Genomic DNA, 18,000 nt, shown 5'->3' on the forward strand with positions numbered 1-18,000 from the left:
GACACCGAGCATGTGAGCAAGTCAAAAATCAAAATGGAAAGCAAAGACATGCACGGTTAGAAGACATGCGACACCAAATATTTAAGCGAGTCAATGAAAATCAACTTGGACAGCGAGAATCAAAACGTGTCAAAACTGAAAATGATAATGATGATGATTGAATTTAGGATTTTGACATGGATAAAGTCTATGTAAAAGTCTATGTAAAGTCTATGTAATGGATAAAGTCGATATGTATTTCATAATGATGAAAGACAATCGGAAGTAAAACGAACTAAACAAATTGAATGATAGCGATTATTATTACATTTTTGATTTTGACATGGATAAATCAATGCCTACCACAACTTTGAAAATCAAAAACCTGGACTAGTTAAATCGTTAGAAAAAAAAGAATTTTTGTACCACCACCTGAACAATTAAAAGAAACAAAGGTTCGGCGATATGTTTAAAATAATGACAAAAGGCAAGTTGGGGTAAAAGAAGAAGTTTTTGTCCCGCCACCTGAACAATTAAAAGAAACGAAGGTTTGTGGATATGTCTTTCGTAATGACAAAAGACAAGCCTGGACAGCAAGAATAAAAACGTAACAAAATTGCAAATGATAGTGAAAATGACTGGGTTTGGGATTTTTACATGGATAAGGTCATCATTGCCTACCATACCTTTGTAAAAAAAAAAAAAAAAAAAAAAGTTCGGCGATATGTATTTCATAATGAGGAAAGACAAGTCGAGGTAAAACGAACCAAACAAATTGAAAATTATAGCGATTATTATTAGGTTTTAGATTTTGACAGGGATAAGGTCGTCAATGCCAACCATACCTTTTAAAATCAAGCACATGGACTAGATAAATCATTGGAAGAAAAAGGAATTTTTGTCCCAACACCTGAACAATTAAAAGAAACAAATGTTCGGCGATATGTCTTTAATAATGACAAAAGGCAAGCTGAAGCAACAGAAGAAGTTTTTGTCTAACAACCTGAACAATTAAATGAAACAAAGGTTCAGCGATATGTCTTAAGAATCCATACATAGAGGCTTGCCGTGTGCCGAGTGCCGGGACTCGGCGGCCAAGCCGCCGGGCTTCTGCTACTGATATATTATATGATGATATATGATGATGGTATATTTTAGGCTTCATAATTGCTGATGTTCAATTATACACTTTTCTTCGTTTATTTTATTTGTCATTATTTCCCTTTGGCTAGGAAATAAATTTACATTTATTTCAATTTTACATTTTGGGAAAATTTCTTAGTGATAATTGTCAGGGGAGGATTCAAGGAGGACTTTTCTGGGGAGAATTTTATTAGGGAATATCATATTCCTCGGTAGGGTTTTTCGTATGAGAAAATTTTAGGGGGGGCAGGAATTTACCGGTGAGGAATAAGCCGAACTTTCTTTTTTTGTTTAAAAATAAAACTGAATTACAAATTAAGATTTGCTTACCGTTTCAAACGGGCCATTTAAGTGCTTTGCCAAACATTTGTTTAGATTTGCACAATCAACGCAACCTTAAAATCAAGGCCGAAGGGTATCTTTTTTATATTATACAAAGCTTCCGCTTAATGAAACCTTGATACAGACAAATTAAACATTAAGACTATACACTGGTCAGTGAACTTCTTGCATCGACATATATTACATAGTCATCTTCCATGGACTCTTAGTTAGCGCTTCAATGTATTATAAAAGTGGCAATTTCAACCTACAGGTTTTTTTTATTATTGATTTCTTCAGTTGTATTTCCATTGCTATTGTTTTATTATGCACCAATTACAGGAATATTTGTAAATATTTTAAGGTTTTCTGCTTGAGAAGTGAAACGTTGGATTGTAATCTTATTTTCAGGTAAAATTTGGATATTCAATCAAAACTTCCAATCCCTTATGGCGTAGTGAAATAATTTTAATAATATTTTTTACTTAAATATTTGTAAGGATAGGGGCTCATAATCATACAGATCTATAATCATAATACAGAGAGTGATTCTGATACTCCAATATGATAACAAATAATAAAATATCTATGATAATAAAGCCTATTTTAAACATTTTCTCTTTTATAATTACGACATTGAAGAATCAAAAAATCCTGTAGCTTCCAGAAATTAATATTGATTTGTATATATATATATATATATATATATATATATATATATATATATATATATATATATATATATATATATATATATATATATATATATATATATATATATATATATATATATATATATATATATATATATATATATATATATATATACTAGCTGTTGGGGTGGCGCTTCGCGCCACCCCAACACCTAGTTGGTGGGGGCGCTTCGCACCCCCCCCAAGCCCCCCCGCGCGCGTAAGTCGTTACGCGCCATAATAGTTACGCGCCATTGTAGTTGTGTCCCTATGTCCCACCTGTGAATATAGATAGATATATATATATATATATATATATATATATATATATATATATATATATATATATATATATATATATATATATGGTTTTAACTACGTAAAACTTGCGAATATACAACATTCTTTGCTGTCCCATTGTCTTTGCATATAAATAGATTGTCAGGTTTACCGACTCTTGAACATGCAACATATAATGGTCCATGGGAAAACAATCTGTATTCAGATCTATACCTCATGATTCTAATGATTGCCCTTGAGCTTTGTTGATGGTGATTGCTAATCGACCATTCCCTGTCCCGGTGTCCCGGTCGTCATTTACATCCCCCTGTTTCCCCCGGTGTCCCTGTTGTAGTTGTGTCCCTGTGTCCCAGTCGTCATTTATATTCCCTGTGTCCCGGTCGTCATTTGTATCCCGGTGTCCCGGTCTGTATATACATTCGTTTTTTAGTTTTGTTTTTCTCCTTTATTTTTTTCCTTTTTTTTTCTTTTTTAGCTTATTTAGATTTTTAGATTTTTTAGTTTTTTTATTAGTTTTTAGTTTAGTGTCGTCATTTATTTTTTTCTTTTTTAGTTCTTTTAGTTTTTACCTTTTTTAGTTTTTTTTAGTTTTTTAGATGAAAATTTTTTTTAGTTTTTTCCTTTTTTTCTTTTTAGTTTTTTATTGGTTTTTACCTTTATGTTAGCTTATTTTTCAGTTTTTTCCTTTTTTTTAGTTTTTTTTTATTTTTTATTTTTTTTAGTTTTTTACCTTTTTTTAGTTTTTTTAGTTTTTTAGTTTTTTTAGTTTTTTAGCTTTTTTACTTTTTTTATTAGTTTTTAGTTTTTTTGTAGTTTTTGCCTTTTTTTAGTTTTTTCAGTTTTTTTTTTAGTTTTTTATTGGTTTTTACCTTTATTTTAGCTTATTTTTCAGTTTTTTCCTTTTTTTTAGTTTTTAGTTTTTTACCTTTTTTTAGTTTTTTTAGTTTTTTAGCTTTTTTATTTTTTTTATTAGTTTTTATTTTTTTTTGTAGTTTTTGCCTTTTTTTAGTTTTTTTAGTTTTTTAGCTTTTTTATTTTTTTTATTAGTTTTTAGTTTTTTTTGTAGTTTTTGCCTTTTTTTAGTTTTGACGTCACCTGATCCAGTTTTTTCAGGTGACGTCACCTGATCCACGATCCACAGATCCACAGACAACTTATTTTTATATATATAGATAGTTTTTTTTTTTACTTATGTCCTGGTCGTCATTTATACTCCCTGTGTCCCGGTGCTTTGTTGATTGCTAATCGAACATTCCTTTTGTCCTGGTCGCTTTCTCTTTGAGTTTCGTCATTTATTTTTTTCTTTTTTAGTTCTTTTAGTTTTTACCTTTTTTAGTTTTTTTTAGTTTTTTAGATGAAAATTTTTTTTAGTTTTTTCCTTTTTTTCTTTTTAGTTTTTTATTGGTTTTTACCTTTATTTTAGCTTATTTTTCAGTTTTTTCCTTTTTTTAGTTTTTTTTAATTTTTTATTTTTTTTAGTTTTTTACCTTTTTTTAGTTTTTTTAGTTTTTTTAGTTTTTTAGCTTTTTTACTTTTTTTATTAGTTTTTAGTTTTTTTTTGTAGTTTTTGCCTTTTTTTAGTTTTTTCAGTTTTTTTTTTAGTTTTTTATTGGTTTTTACCTTTATTTTAGCTTATTTTTCAGTTTTTTCCTTTTTTTTTAGTTTTTTTTAGTTTTTAGTTTTTTTAGTTTTTTACCTTTTTTTAGTTTTTTTAGTTTTTTAGCTTTTTTATTTTTTTTATTAGTTTTTAGTTTTTTTTGTAGTTTTTGCCTTTTTTTAGTTTTTTTAGTTTCTTAGCTTTTTTATTAGTTTTTAGTTTTTTTTTGTAGTTTTTGCCTTTTTTTAGTTTTTTTAGTTTCTTAGCTTTTTTATTAGTTTTTAGTTTTTTTTGTAGTTTTTGCCTTTTTTTAGTTTTTTTAGTTTTTTAGCTTTTTTATTTTTTTTATTAGTTTTTAGTTTTTTTTGTAGTTTTTGCCTTTTTTTAGTTTTTTCAGTTTTGACGTCACCTGATCCAGTTTTTTCAGGTGACGTCACCTGATCCATCCATCCACAGACAGACAGACAACTTATTTTTATATATATAGATATATATATATATATATATATATATATATATATATATATATATATATATATATATATATATATATATATATATATATATATATATATATACATATATATATATATATATATATATACATATATATATATATATATATATACATATATATATATATATATATATATATATATATATATATATATATATATATATATATATATATATATATATATATATATATATATATATATATATATATATATATATATATATATATATGAAAAAATCAGTCTTTTTTCATTATTTCTTTCCAGCAACCTTGAATATCATGGTGATTTTCGTTTTCCTTTTTTTTTGTCGTTGTTTTGACAAATAAAAACAACATTATTCAAAATACACATCTTTTTCAATAAAACACAAATGACACTAAAGCCGTTTAGAGGATCAGAAAGAGAGTAGGGAAGCTTTTTTATTGATTAGCCTTGTTATATTTTGTTATTGCTGTTGTGTTGCTGCTAAGGTTTTGGCAAATAAATTCGTTTTAATTTGAATTATCACATGGGTTAGCTCTTCGTAAGTTTTAATATGGGTTTTTACTTTTCTTTGAAAAACTTCTTTATAGAAAAACATTATTTTATTTAATCATTAAATTCAATCAGTGAAAAAGTGATTATCAGAGGCAATACACTACCATTGGAAAAAAAAAGGTAAAGGTAAAGGATACGGTATTAGACTTTACAATCCCTACCGGTGGTGCTAATCTCCGTTTCTTGGCCCTTCAGCCAGGAAGTGCAATGGAGGGTTGGGGGCCAACCAACCTGTGCTTTCACACACCCTTCCTGTTTACCTTCCCCAGATTTCTCCAGGTACCCATTTAGAGCTGGGTCGACTCTGACTAAGCTTACAGAGTCACGCCACTGATCCCCGTACCAAACTAAACAATTGGGTACACTGGGATTCAAACCCACGTCCTCTCAGACGAAGGATCATGAATCTAGCGCACCAATACACTACCATTGGCTGAATAATTACTCATGTGCCTCTCATCTAAATATTTTTTCTCGACAACCTTATATAAAGTCAACCTAAACTCGACAACCGATCGTAACAACTTGGAAGGGACTCATTATATCGGAAACTGAAAGTTCTAAGACTCAGCTTAAGGAGCAAAACTGACTAGAGGGCAACCAGTCGGCCCTTTTTACCAATGCACGCCCATAGCCTCATATTGTACCTGGCCAAATTTTGACATGGCAGTTTTGTTCCAAATAGTTAAAAGGTCAACATAGCCCTTACACCGCCAGAAGCAATGGTCCAAATTATGTAAATTATCTATTGTTCACAGATACGTTTTAGTTGAAAAAGTGGGTATTCTGGTCATGGTTGTCCAATCAACTAGGAACTCTTAAGTATTTTCTGCTAGTCTGAATTTCCTAGAGCTTCTGAGGATAAACTTCTAAAATGACACGCGTACCTGAGTAAATCAAAAGACGGTATATGCGACTTCTCATAATACTTTATCTGTAAAATCTGGAGAGGGGCCTGGGGACAGAGTTGAAACTTTCAAGTTGTTATGAGGGAGCTATGTTGAACTAAAGCTTTAACTTGAGCGGAGTAGGCAGAGGAAGGGGAGGGGGAAATTTAAAAACGTGTTTTATACGAAGGTTTTTTTATCTTGGTCCCCCTAAAGTTGTTGCCCTATAAACCGGTAACGAACTTAATTTCACAATTCAGTACCGAGATAGATCAGAAGACGCTGGGTATACCATGGTTACCAAACAAGCGTATCCATGATTCTCAGAAACGGCTCGGGGGATACATTTGAAACTTTACTGAAGTGTTGGAGTAAGATCTCCTATTTTGATTTGGGTGAAGGGACGGAAGTAAATTGAAGGAGAACAAATCTGTCCAAGTAAAATAGTATGCATGCACTATCTCGAGCATAGTTTGGGTATTGATTTTAAGTTTTCAGAGTGATGGGAAGAAGAAAGGGCATCTTGAATTTTGCAATTAGAAACGGCGTGAGGGCATTTTGTTTCTAATCCACATAAAATAAAATACCATACATCTTGTAGAACTTAGAATATGTCTAAATCGAAGTAGCGAGGTAAACCAGAATACACTGTGCATCCTTAAGTTTTCGAAAAAACATATTTGTAATATCTCAGGAACGGCTTGTCAAGTTGAGTCAAGTTGAAATTGTCAAGGAGTTTTCAGGAAGGGGGAATGGACGTCAGATTTTGACTTGGGTAAAGCATTAGACAAGAATAAAAATGTTCTTTCAATGATCCGCCTAAAAGTCTCAGCACAATCAGTCCTAATTTGATTTAGAATTAATCCACGATTAAGTAGAGAGGTAAATCGAAAGACACTATGCATATCCAGGTTATCAAAATACCGTATCTGCTAGTGTCTTGAAAACACCTTGAGGGATCGAGTTCAAATTTGCAGCATTTCAGAGAGGCCAAGTGGAGCTAGATTTTGACTTGGAGAGAGGGAGCAGAGCGGTGTAAAATTTTGCTTGTTTCCAATCCTTCTAACCCTCTTGAGCTATAAGTTCCTATGAAACCTAGAATATATCTACGGTGGTGTCACCAGTAAAAACAATGAACCCAATTTATCAAAATGACATACCTGCAATATCTCGGAATCAGCTTGGACGATTACATTGAAACTTTCAGGGAGTATTGGAATGGGATAAGGGGATGTACATGTTTCATGTTTGGGAAAGTTGAGTGGGCCAAATAATTTATTTATCTCTGAAAAAACTATTGATTCATGAAAGGACGCAGAAAAGGGGCAGCACTTTTTCCTGAAACGCTGGGTCAAGTCTCTGGGTCAAGGAAATCCCTCTGCAACGAAAAAATTTGATAAACAATTTCGTTACGCCCAAAAAAAGGCAAATTTGTTTCCCGATTGGCAATGGCGTGCTTAATTGGCTAAACGAGCCTTAGACGAGAAAAAATGGATTACATCGAGCAGTACTACTCCAAAACAGTCAAACATTTGTTCTCCAAAGGGCTTAAAATTTTGCGGTAAACACACTAAAGCAAGGGATTTTTAATCAGGACAGTGAATATCAGAAGAATAATTCGACTGTGTCAATTCTTAGCGACAAAAAATATATGTTTTTCTTTGATCGGCTTGATACATACAGGACATAACGATACAGACAAAAGTGGTCCAATGAAGACTAACATTTTAGGAAACAAATTTAATTGCATTAATTCGTGATGTCCGATTTTTCTCTTCTTTTTTCAAGTCAGCAAAATCGATCTTTTCTTCTTTTTTTAAAGATCTTGACAAGCACTTCTTTAAACGAACTAAAGGTAGAACAAAACACATCATGAAAAGCAGACCAATTGCCATAAAGATTTTCAACCCATATTATAAAAATTTTCATTCACCTTGAATTTCAAAAGTATTATTTTGAAATTGCACAAATCCGCAACTGATCTAAAATATAGACTAGATAATCATACGTTATCTATAATTTAAATTGCAATAAAAGCATTTGAAAATGCTAACAATAATTACTCATTCAAATTCAACGGCCCTTGTGTCTCAGGAATCGTTCTTAAATCATGTTCTACTGCTTAAAGTTAAGGTGGGAGGTGTTAAAAGAATTCTTTTTCGACTGAGGTGGGACTGAAATTTAATACCCACTCAAAGAAACGAGGCATTTTCATTAAGACATCTCAAAAATACCTCTTAATATAGCTGAAATTTACCTCTAATAACGACCCTCCCCCTGGAATCGCTTGGTAGGGTGGGACAGCCACATATTGTCACGGTGGTGTAAACTTAGTTTCGAGTCAAAGAAACACGGTATTTTCAGTAAAACCTCTCAGAAATAACCGAATGCAAAAATGTGTCTTTTTATCGTAGGTGCTTCTAATAGAGCAATAGAAACGTGGTATTCTCATTAAGACCTCTCATAAATATCTCTTAATATGCCTTGAAATTATCTCTAATAACAAGCCCCCCCCCCCCCCCAGTGGAATTACTTCCTAGGGGAGCAGCCACATATTTTCACCGTGTCGTCAAATGTGCATTCTTGTCTCAAAGAAACGTGGCATTTTCATTAAAACCTATCAGAAATGACTGACTGCAAAAATGTACTTCTTTTTTCTTGCAGGTAAATCTAATAGATCAATAGAAAACGAGGCATTTTCTTTAAGACTTCTTAGAAACAGCCGAATGCAAAAAGGTTACTCTTTTTTCTTCGTCTACATGTTTCGCTTACTAGCGAGAAAACATACTGTGAAGTTGAAAATTTTTCTTATTAGTACTATCGTAAGTAATGAAACTTCTTCTGCAGAAAATGGTAATACTCAAGCCCCTGGTTCGACTAACAAATTTTTGCTTTGAACAAGTTCATACCATTCTCTATGAAACGTCTCTAAAAATTCTCTATGAAGGAACCACAAAAATGCCGGGACCATATCACCAAGAAGTGAAAAATTGCTTTGCCCGAGTTTGTTCAGAGTTCATTGATCCTCAACAATGCCATCGCTAAAACTCTTTTCACTATTATGACCAGACGATAATTCACCTATGTTGCTGCCATACCCCTGGTAACGTGGATAATTTTTTAAGCCACATTGGTTTGCCATGACATAAAGAAAGAAAACCATAAAAAAGGCGTATTTTAAGGCCAAACGAGAATTTTATAACATACTAGCTGTTGGGGTGGCGCTTCGCGCCACCCCAACACCTAGTTGGTGGGGCGCTTCGCGCCCCCCCAAGCCCCCCCGCGCGCGTAAGTCGTTACGCGCCATATTAGTTACGCGCCATATTAGTTACGCGCCATTGTAGTTACGCGCCATTGTAGTTGTGTCCCTGTGTCCCACCTGTGAATATAGATAGATTTATATATGTGTTTCAAACTACGTAAAAATTGCGAATATACAACATTCTTGGCTTTCCCATTGTCTGTCCATATACAAAGCCGTATGTACTAATAATGACGTCATATGCAAACGCTCTTTTTACAAACAAACAAACATGCATACACACAACTCGTTTTTATATAGATACATAAATAGATAGATACAATACAAATTAACTACGTAAAACTTGTGAATATACAACAGTCTTCTCTGTCCCATTGTCTGTGCGTATAAATAGATTGTCAGGTTTACCGACCCTCAAAGATGCAACATACAATTGTACATTGGTAAAGCAATCTGTATTAAGATCTATACCGCATTTTTCTAGTGATTGCCCTTGAGCTTTGTTGATGGTGGTTGCAAATGCTAATCGAATTGGGAATTGCAATCTTTTAAATTGAAAAAGCAGATCCGTTGGAATCATGGGAATGCGAGGAATAAGAACAGCCTCACCCTCATAAGGCCCTGTCAAGATTGTGGCATCTATTAGGTTTTCCATTGTTTTTTTTTTTACGGCAAGTCGCGTGCCATTGCAAAGCTTTGGTGGGTTGATATTTCTTAAAAGTATTATTGGTACGCCTATTTTTAGTTGTAGCAGGTGTGGTGGACACCCTGAAGGATCTATAGAATTTAAAAATTCAGATGGATAGTTAACCGCTTCATTTGGTTCCGAAATACAAATTAACTGCGCAAAACTTGCGAATATACAACATTCTTCGCTGTCCAATTCTCGCTGCATATAAATAGATTGTCAGGTTTACCGACCCTCGAACATGCAACGTACAATTGTCCATGGGAAAAACAATCAGTATTAAGATCAATACCACATTTTTCTAATGATTGACCTTGAGCTTTGTTAATGGTGATTGCAAATGCTAATCGAATTGGGAATTGCAATCTTTTAAATTGAAAAGGCAGATCTGTTGGAATCATGGGAATGCGAGGAATAAGAACAGCCTCACCCTCAAAAGGCCCTGTCAGGATTGTGGCCTCTATTAGGTTTTCCATTGTTTTTTTTACTACAAGTCGAGTGCCATTGCAAAGCTTTGGTGGGTTTATATTTCTTAAAAGTATTATTGGTACGCCTATTTTTAGTTGTAGCACGTGTGGTGGAAACCCTGAAAGATCTATGGAATTTAAAAATTCAGATGGATAATTAACCGCTTCATTTGGTTCCAAAACTGTGTCGACTGACTTGTAAAGGACTGCCTGGTCTTGAATCTTGGTCAAAACAATATTGTTGATTTCGTGGACGTCTATATTTTTGGGTGCGAGAATCGCTCTTTCACTTAGCCATTTATTATTTTTATAATTTTTTAGAATATTCGGAAATACTTTTTCAATCAATTCTTTTTTGGACGTCACTAAATTACAGAAATCAGCAGGTAGTTGTATACGTCCTGAAATTGAGTCTACTGGGAGCTTTCCGTTTCCCATTGCCAGCAATTGATCTGAAAATGTTTGACCAGAGTCATCGTTTTGCAATCGGACACGCATATTTGTAGTTAATTTTAATGTTTTTACGTGTGCCCATAAATTAGAATTTTTCAGGCAAGCATTCATTTCGTCTGCAGGAGTTGATCTAGGTATTATAGGTAATGTTTGCCTGAAATCTCCCGCAAGCAATATTAAGGTGCTGCCAAAGGGTTTCGACTTCCCTCGCAAATCTTTCAAGCATTGATCCAGAGCCTCGAGCGATTTTTTGTGTGCCATTGTGCACTCATCCCAAATAATAAGTTTGCATTGCTGCAATACTTTACCCATCCCAGATGATTTGGAAATATTGCACGTGGGAGTTTCTGTAGAATGCAAGTTCAGAGGCAATTTCAAGGCGGAATGAGCAGTTCTTCCACCAGGCAGCAATGTTGCGGCTATTCCGGACGACGCAATTGCCAACGCTATATCATTTTTAGATCGAATTGATGCCAGAATCAGTTTTATCACAAACGTTTTACCAGTACCTCCTGGCGCATACAAAAAGAAAATTTCTCCAACGTTTTTATCGACACAATGCATTATCGTATCATAAATGTCTTTTTGTTCCGACGTTAACTTGGAAATGTTATTTTGTACATACGACAATAGATCACTCGTACTGTAACTTTGTTCACGATCCAATTCTACACATGTCGAAACAGCAGCGATACGGTTAGGTGAAGGCATTCCCAAACCCTGAAGAGGTTTGTTTGCCATACTTATGCAAAAATCTTCTATAACAACTAAAGTGTAGTTATAAATTTCTGGTGTAAAATCAAAAGTCATGTCTGACGTCTCTAACTGTTTTCGATGAAGTATATCTTCGGACATTTTTGACTTATATTTTTCCCATAAATCTGTAGGAGCTGATGGAGAGCAAGTTGTTAAAATGATGCCAAACAATGCACGAATTTGACTTGGGGTTGACGTTTCGCACGCGTCATTGATGCAGTTATCCCAGTGTTGGTCATTCTCCAATAAATTCAGAGCTTGGCATGCACTACGGTAAGTGTCATGTATAGTACCATTTACAGTCCTCAAATACTCAAAGGATGTCGGACCGGGTACATTCACCAAAAGCAGGCGTAGAAAGAAGCATTCATGTTGATTGGGGTGAACGGTGTAGAGTCTTCCTATCGTGGTATCTTTGAAGATGGTAGGTTGGCCGTCGACTGACTTACCCTGTTTTCGACGTTCAAATACTTTATTTTTAGTATTCCACGTGTAATACGAAGGCACTTCAGTATACAGCAGCTTTTTTGCAAAAGAATCATTTTTGCAAAGCGAAAAAAAAGCTGTTAATGTTGTATCCGGTGGATTCAGGACTCTTTGTTGCACGTTGGTTTCCGTGAAATAAACACGTTGACCATTCTGTAAATGTACCGCTAAGTGAACAACAGCTGGACTACGTTCATGTATCGGAAATGAAAGAATTCGCCAAACAGCTTCATTACTGCTTATGTATCTTCCAGCCTGATATTCTACGATTTCATCGAAATCTTTGATTTCGGACTGCAAGCCAAAAACTGCCATGTCACTGCCTTTGTTGACGTATTTACATATGTATTTGATTGCCTTTACGGAGTTACAGTATTCAACGTTTATGTGTGCATTAAATGTTTTTGATAATAAAGGGGAATATGGAACAAACCCACTGGTTATCTACTTCGATGGTGGTACCGTTACGCTTCTTTATTATTGCTGTTTTACCGCCATCTTCAGTAGATCTTCTTCTATATTGTGGGTAACCATCATTGCCAGTAATTGTTTTGGGTACTAAAAGTCGAGGATATTGCTTTGTGCACCTTCCTTTGGCCATGCATGGTGAATTTTCGTTCAGTGCACCGCAAGGTCCATGTATCATATTTTTTACAATAATATCATGTAACCCCTTATCGACATTTTTATCAGGTATTTCAGCGGAAATCACATCATCAATTTCGTTTGAAGTAATTTTTTTATGTAGCCAGATTAGTATATGTACGTGTGGCAAACCTCGTTTTTGCCATTCCACTGAGTACATCCAGCATCGCACTGACCCAAACACTTCATGTTTTACAAGGTAGTTTATCAGTGATTTCAACTTTTGCCGGAAGACACGTGCCGTAATGTCATGCCTATGAACCGCCGATTGTCCTTGAAGTAAAAGCTGCAGTATCTCGTCCCAAGATTGATTACATGTAAATGTAATAAATAAATCTGGACGACCATAGAGACGAACATACGCAATAGCATCTTGAGCATATTCATGCATATGACGGGGACTGCCAGCATATGACGAAGGTAAAATTGTTAATCTTCCAACGTTTGTGGTATTACCGTCATTTATAACTGCATCTCGCAAATGAATGTATTGTTCAGAGCGGAGCTTGGTCTGATTCAGGCGGATATATAGCAAACGTTCTGATTCAATTTTAGCATACATATCAACGATAAATTGGTGAAACAATTCACGGCATTTTAAAATATAATTTTCTTCATCCTGCCGAATCATTAGTCTATAGGAATAATAATGCATTGCACTGCATTTCTTATTCATTTCTTTGTTAGTGGCTGGATTCATCAATTTAATATTAAAGTGATAGCCGTCGGCTCCATCCCAAAAAATGATAGGATATTGTAGGGCATCGTAGCATCGATGAGTTTCAGCAATTCTTAACAACTGAGCGTTTCGCTTATGTAGAATAATATCTCGAGGTAAAAACTGATCACCGACCATAACGATTGCCACTTCGTCGATAGTCGGAGCATTGTATCTACGCACATGTTGGCCAGGAGGCGTTTTGTCAGCGGAAATAACAATTTTATGAGTATCAGTAGGCATCAAATCGATGGCTGTTTTGAACAGACGCACTAACTTATTATTTTCGTGGAAAAGATGTTGCAATTGGGAAACGATTGTCCTTTCAACGTTGGGAGAAATTCCGCAACGTGCATTCAATTCAGAATTTCTATCACTGATGAAGTACAATTGTAAAAATTTATGATTCTCGCCTGAGAATGGTAGAAGGGACCCTGCTTTATGATAAATTTGCCCTTTTACTTTGAAAGTAGACATAAATTGATCGGGATTTTCGATTTGGGCTCCAAACGACGTCATTTGGAAACATGAGTTGTATTGTCTGATTTTTGACAAAAAACGCTTAGATTCTGACGTAGTTCCAGTAAGGAAAGTCTTCAATGGCTCTGGTGGTGCAGCCAATAGAGGAAGTTTAACTTTTCCTGAGGCGCAACACATTCCCATTGTTTCACCATTGAATTTCAAGGCCTTGCAATAGGGACAAATTTTAGACATTGTCCCGATTTGAACACATCTACTCAAGCTATAATCATCGACTGGGTTGTACCTGAATGCCAGGCGATAACTTTCAGATTGCTCTGATTCCTCGGCACGCTTTCTTTTCTTACTTTCTCTATCAGCAGCAAGCCTGTTTCCCTGCTGGTCTTTTGATTCCTCGGCACGCCTTCTTTTTTCACTTTCTCTTTTAGCAGCAAGTCTGCTTCTGCGTTGCTCTGGTAGTTCCTCGGCATGCTTTCTCTTCTTTCTTTCTCTATCAGCCTCAAGCCTGTTTCCCTGCTGGTCTTTTGATTCCTCGGCACGCCTTCTTTTTTCACTTTCTCTTTTAGCAGCAAGTCTGCTTTCGCGTTGCTCTGGTAGTTCCTCGGCACGCTTTCTTTTCTGACTTTCTCTATCAGCAGCAAGTTTTTTGGCATAGACTCTTTGAGCATCTTCATCAGTCATTATAAACTTAAACATTAATAGAATTCTACGCGAACATACGTCTTATATAACTTGAATGACGTCACGCCTTCAAAGCAAAAATGATGGCAACTAATTTCATGACGTCAGCCGAAACATGACGGCGAACATATGTCTTATATAACTTGAATGACGTCACCTTCAAAGCAAAAATGATGGCAACTAATTTCATGACGTCAGCCGAAACATGACGTCACCTGATCCACAGATCCACACACACAGACAACTTATTTTTATATATATAGATTCAAAGTTTCATGACGTAGTTCTCCGATTTATTTAATTGCTGGTTCGCTTTATTTTGAGTGAATGAATTTTTTCTTTTATTTCTCAGCTGTTCGCTGGTACCCATCGACGACAGTTCTAGTTTTTTGATTTTTTGCAAATCGCGGGTATTGGCAAATGACTCGCTTTGTGGTTGTTAGATATTTGGTTTTAATTACTAGTAGTTTCCGGCTTTTACTGAATTTTATTTATCTTTCAGATTTTTGGTTTTTTCATCAGTTTTTTTTACATTGACTTTCTGCGTTTATTTTGTGGGTTTTTCTTCGGCACTTTCCTTGTATATATTATTTTGTTCGCGTTGAAGAAGGGAGGCAGTTGTCTTCTCGAAATATTCGCTCTATGTGGAATTTCAATACTTTGGCAACGTGGAAAAGCAATAGGGATATTATAGATCCGAGCAACTACATATCTACGATGTAACATCAGGTGGTTTGCGCTCGGGGATAATGGATATGAAACACGCGATTCATAGCTTATCGATTCGAGCAAGAATATGGTGAATTCCTGGATTGGGAAACAGCTTATCACGCAGAAACTATTCCCCAAATCAAAATATTAGGAAGGCTTTGGTTGTCCAACTGTCTAGAGCTCCATTCCATTGAGGGAGAATATCTTTTGAATCTTAATTCGGACAAAAATCTTTGGAATATAAAGGCTCCCTGATAAAAAAAAACACACATCGAAAGAAAAATTAAATCCTGGAAATGTCCAGTAGTATTATGTAATACGCGTGTGTGCACCATCGTTACGTGGCATCTCACGTGTGCGTCCTCCTCAGTTACAAGCGGGGATTCCCCAGGGGCCCTGAAGAAACGAGTCACGTGTGAATGCGTCATCATCCTTAAAACTGGTTAACATTCCCTATTAAGTAAGAACTAAAGAAATCATGAAGAAAAAAGTCTTGAAGAAAAATGCCTTAAAAAACGTCTTGAAGTGTCTTGAAACGTCTTGAAGGAAAAATATGTAAAAAACGTCTTGAAACACGTCTCGAAGAAAAATGTCTTAAAAACGTCTTGGAATGTCTTGAAACGTCTTGAAAAACATCTTGAATAAAAAGTCTTAATAAAACTCCCCCGCTTGACTAGTGGACTCTAAACACGTCTTATTACGTAACAATCAACAAACTGTGGTTTAACAACCAAAGTGAACCCTCCCTATTACACAATATGCACCTGCATCTCTTGAAAATACCCCCTATGATGTAACATGCACCTACAACTTTAGGAAAATATTCCCTATTATGTAACGTGCACATGCAACTCTTAGAAAACATTCCCCATTACGTAGGTTTACTATACCTTTGCAGGTGCACTATACTACTGTGTAGGACCCATGTGCGAGCTATAACGTCTTGAGAGACTAGTAGCTCCAGGTATACCCCCTATCTGCCTGGTTAAATCCAAAAAGGGGATAGTACTCATATGCTAGATAAAAAGAAAAGTACAACTTTAAAAACAAATTCAGGGTTATTTATCTTCATTGTAGGATTTTGTATAGGATTTTGTATAGGATTTTGTACATCCGGTTTTCGTGATTAGCATGAGAGTATTTATAAATATTTGCTTCTTTTATGAATTTATTTTTATTTTCTTCTCAGTTTAATTTATTGCTTTTCGAGGAAAAATAATGATTAATTCCTTATCCTTCACTTCCCAACTGCACTTACTTGCATTTTCATTTCAGATAACATTACTACTTAGTATTTCACTTCTTCTGGAAGTTGTTTATTCAAGCAGTCATAATGTATCACCAAAAGCTTACGCTTTTAAGCGAACAATTCATGCACAGATGACATCCTATCGACCTATAATGAGTCATATGACATCTACCGCCAGATATGTACATGCAAGGAGTGCTTACTTCCAAAGTTTAAAGCCAGGGGTCCAGTACTATAATCCCCAACTTGAATTCGTCGACGATTACTTCAACCCATATTGGGACGGAGTCGATAGATTGGTGTAACCAGGAAATCTAACATTTACACAAACTATACCCAAAAGTATATATGTTAAATTAATCAGTTGATATGAGCCCTAAAAGAAGAATTTTAAAGTTTAGAGAAGTTGTTTCAGAAGGGATAAATATTTCTCCAACTGACAGTCAGCAGATCATCCTCAAGCTTTGCAAGAAGTTTTTTCCTTCAACAATATTTCTAAACTTTGTTTGTAACATGTGAATATAATCTTTTCTAATTTCTAACTATAAAAAAGGCAGATATTTTGCAATGTTTAGCTTTTTTCAACCGTAGAGATTGATAACTGTGCAATATCAAGTTGTTCAGCGTTGCTAGGAATTAATACCGTTATATATTAAACATTCATTTTCATTAGTTCTTTCCAGTCATTTTGATTGTCATAGCGATTTTATTACAAATTTTTATTCTTTGTCGATATTTTGACAAGTTATAATATGATTTTATTTCTGCTCATCTTAAGTTTGAAAATGGCTCATTGCTTTGCTTCGGAAAACCTCTTTTTTGGCAAGTGTTTTTTGATTAATTATCTACGGAAGTGATTCGTGAGGCTCGTCACCTCTTTAGGTCGATTTGTGGCCGAGGAAGCTATTTCTGGCCTAGGTCTTATTTAAGCAAAATTAGCAGCTCTCAGACTCAAATTTAACAAGCCTACTTAAGTTGTCCTACACTGGTGCCGCCCCCACAGTCTACTAGGTTTCTTGGAAAGGGGCACAAATGCAGAAAAGGGCTATATTTCTGCAAAATACTGAAGTTTTTCCTGTGCTTCCCATTTTGTCTGTACAATGTATTTATTGAAGAAATTGAAGAAACATCACCTGGATGGCCCGGTTTAGTCAAGTTCTTTGACTTAAAGAAGCAGTCAGAAAAAAAAAACACTAAAACGAGTCCTTCAACATGCTATCGACATTCCTCACTAACATTTGAGTGACATTTTTAAAATGAATAATTTTATCAAACTTAGCACTAACAGATATTACAATAGACGATTAAGTTAAACCTAAAATGACAAGAAATTGAAATAAATAATCAAATAATTCAAATATATAATAAACAATGACTCCTTTAAACAAGTTAAATAAGTTGAATCTGGACAACAAGCTTTAACATCTGCA

General features: G+C 34.7%; 1 protein-coding gene and 1 long non-coding RNA gene across 5 annotated transcripts in view; one reads left to right on the forward strand and one right to left on the reverse strand.

Moving 5' to 3' along the window:
- Nucleotides 1-18,000, reverse strand: part of LOC136039859 (N(4)-(Beta-N-acetylglucosaminyl)-L-asparaginase-like) — a 145,660-nt gene that overhangs the window by 117,544 nt on the left and 10,116 nt on the right. The window lies entirely within an intron of this gene.
- On the forward strand, nucleotides 1,148-17,297 carry LOC136039860 (uncharacterized). Its single transcript, XR_010620569.1, has 2 exons — nucleotides 1,148-1,717; nucleotides 16,597-17,297. It is a non-coding gene; the product is annotated as an uncharacterized LOC136039860 (long non-coding RNA).

Source organism: Artemia franciscana, chromosome 20 (assembly GCF_032884065.1).
Source record: "Artemia franciscana chromosome 20, ASM3288406v1, whole genome shotgun sequence".
Classification (NCBI taxonomy): domain Eukaryota; kingdom Metazoa; phylum Arthropoda; class Branchiopoda; order Anostraca; family Artemiidae; genus Artemia; species Artemia franciscana.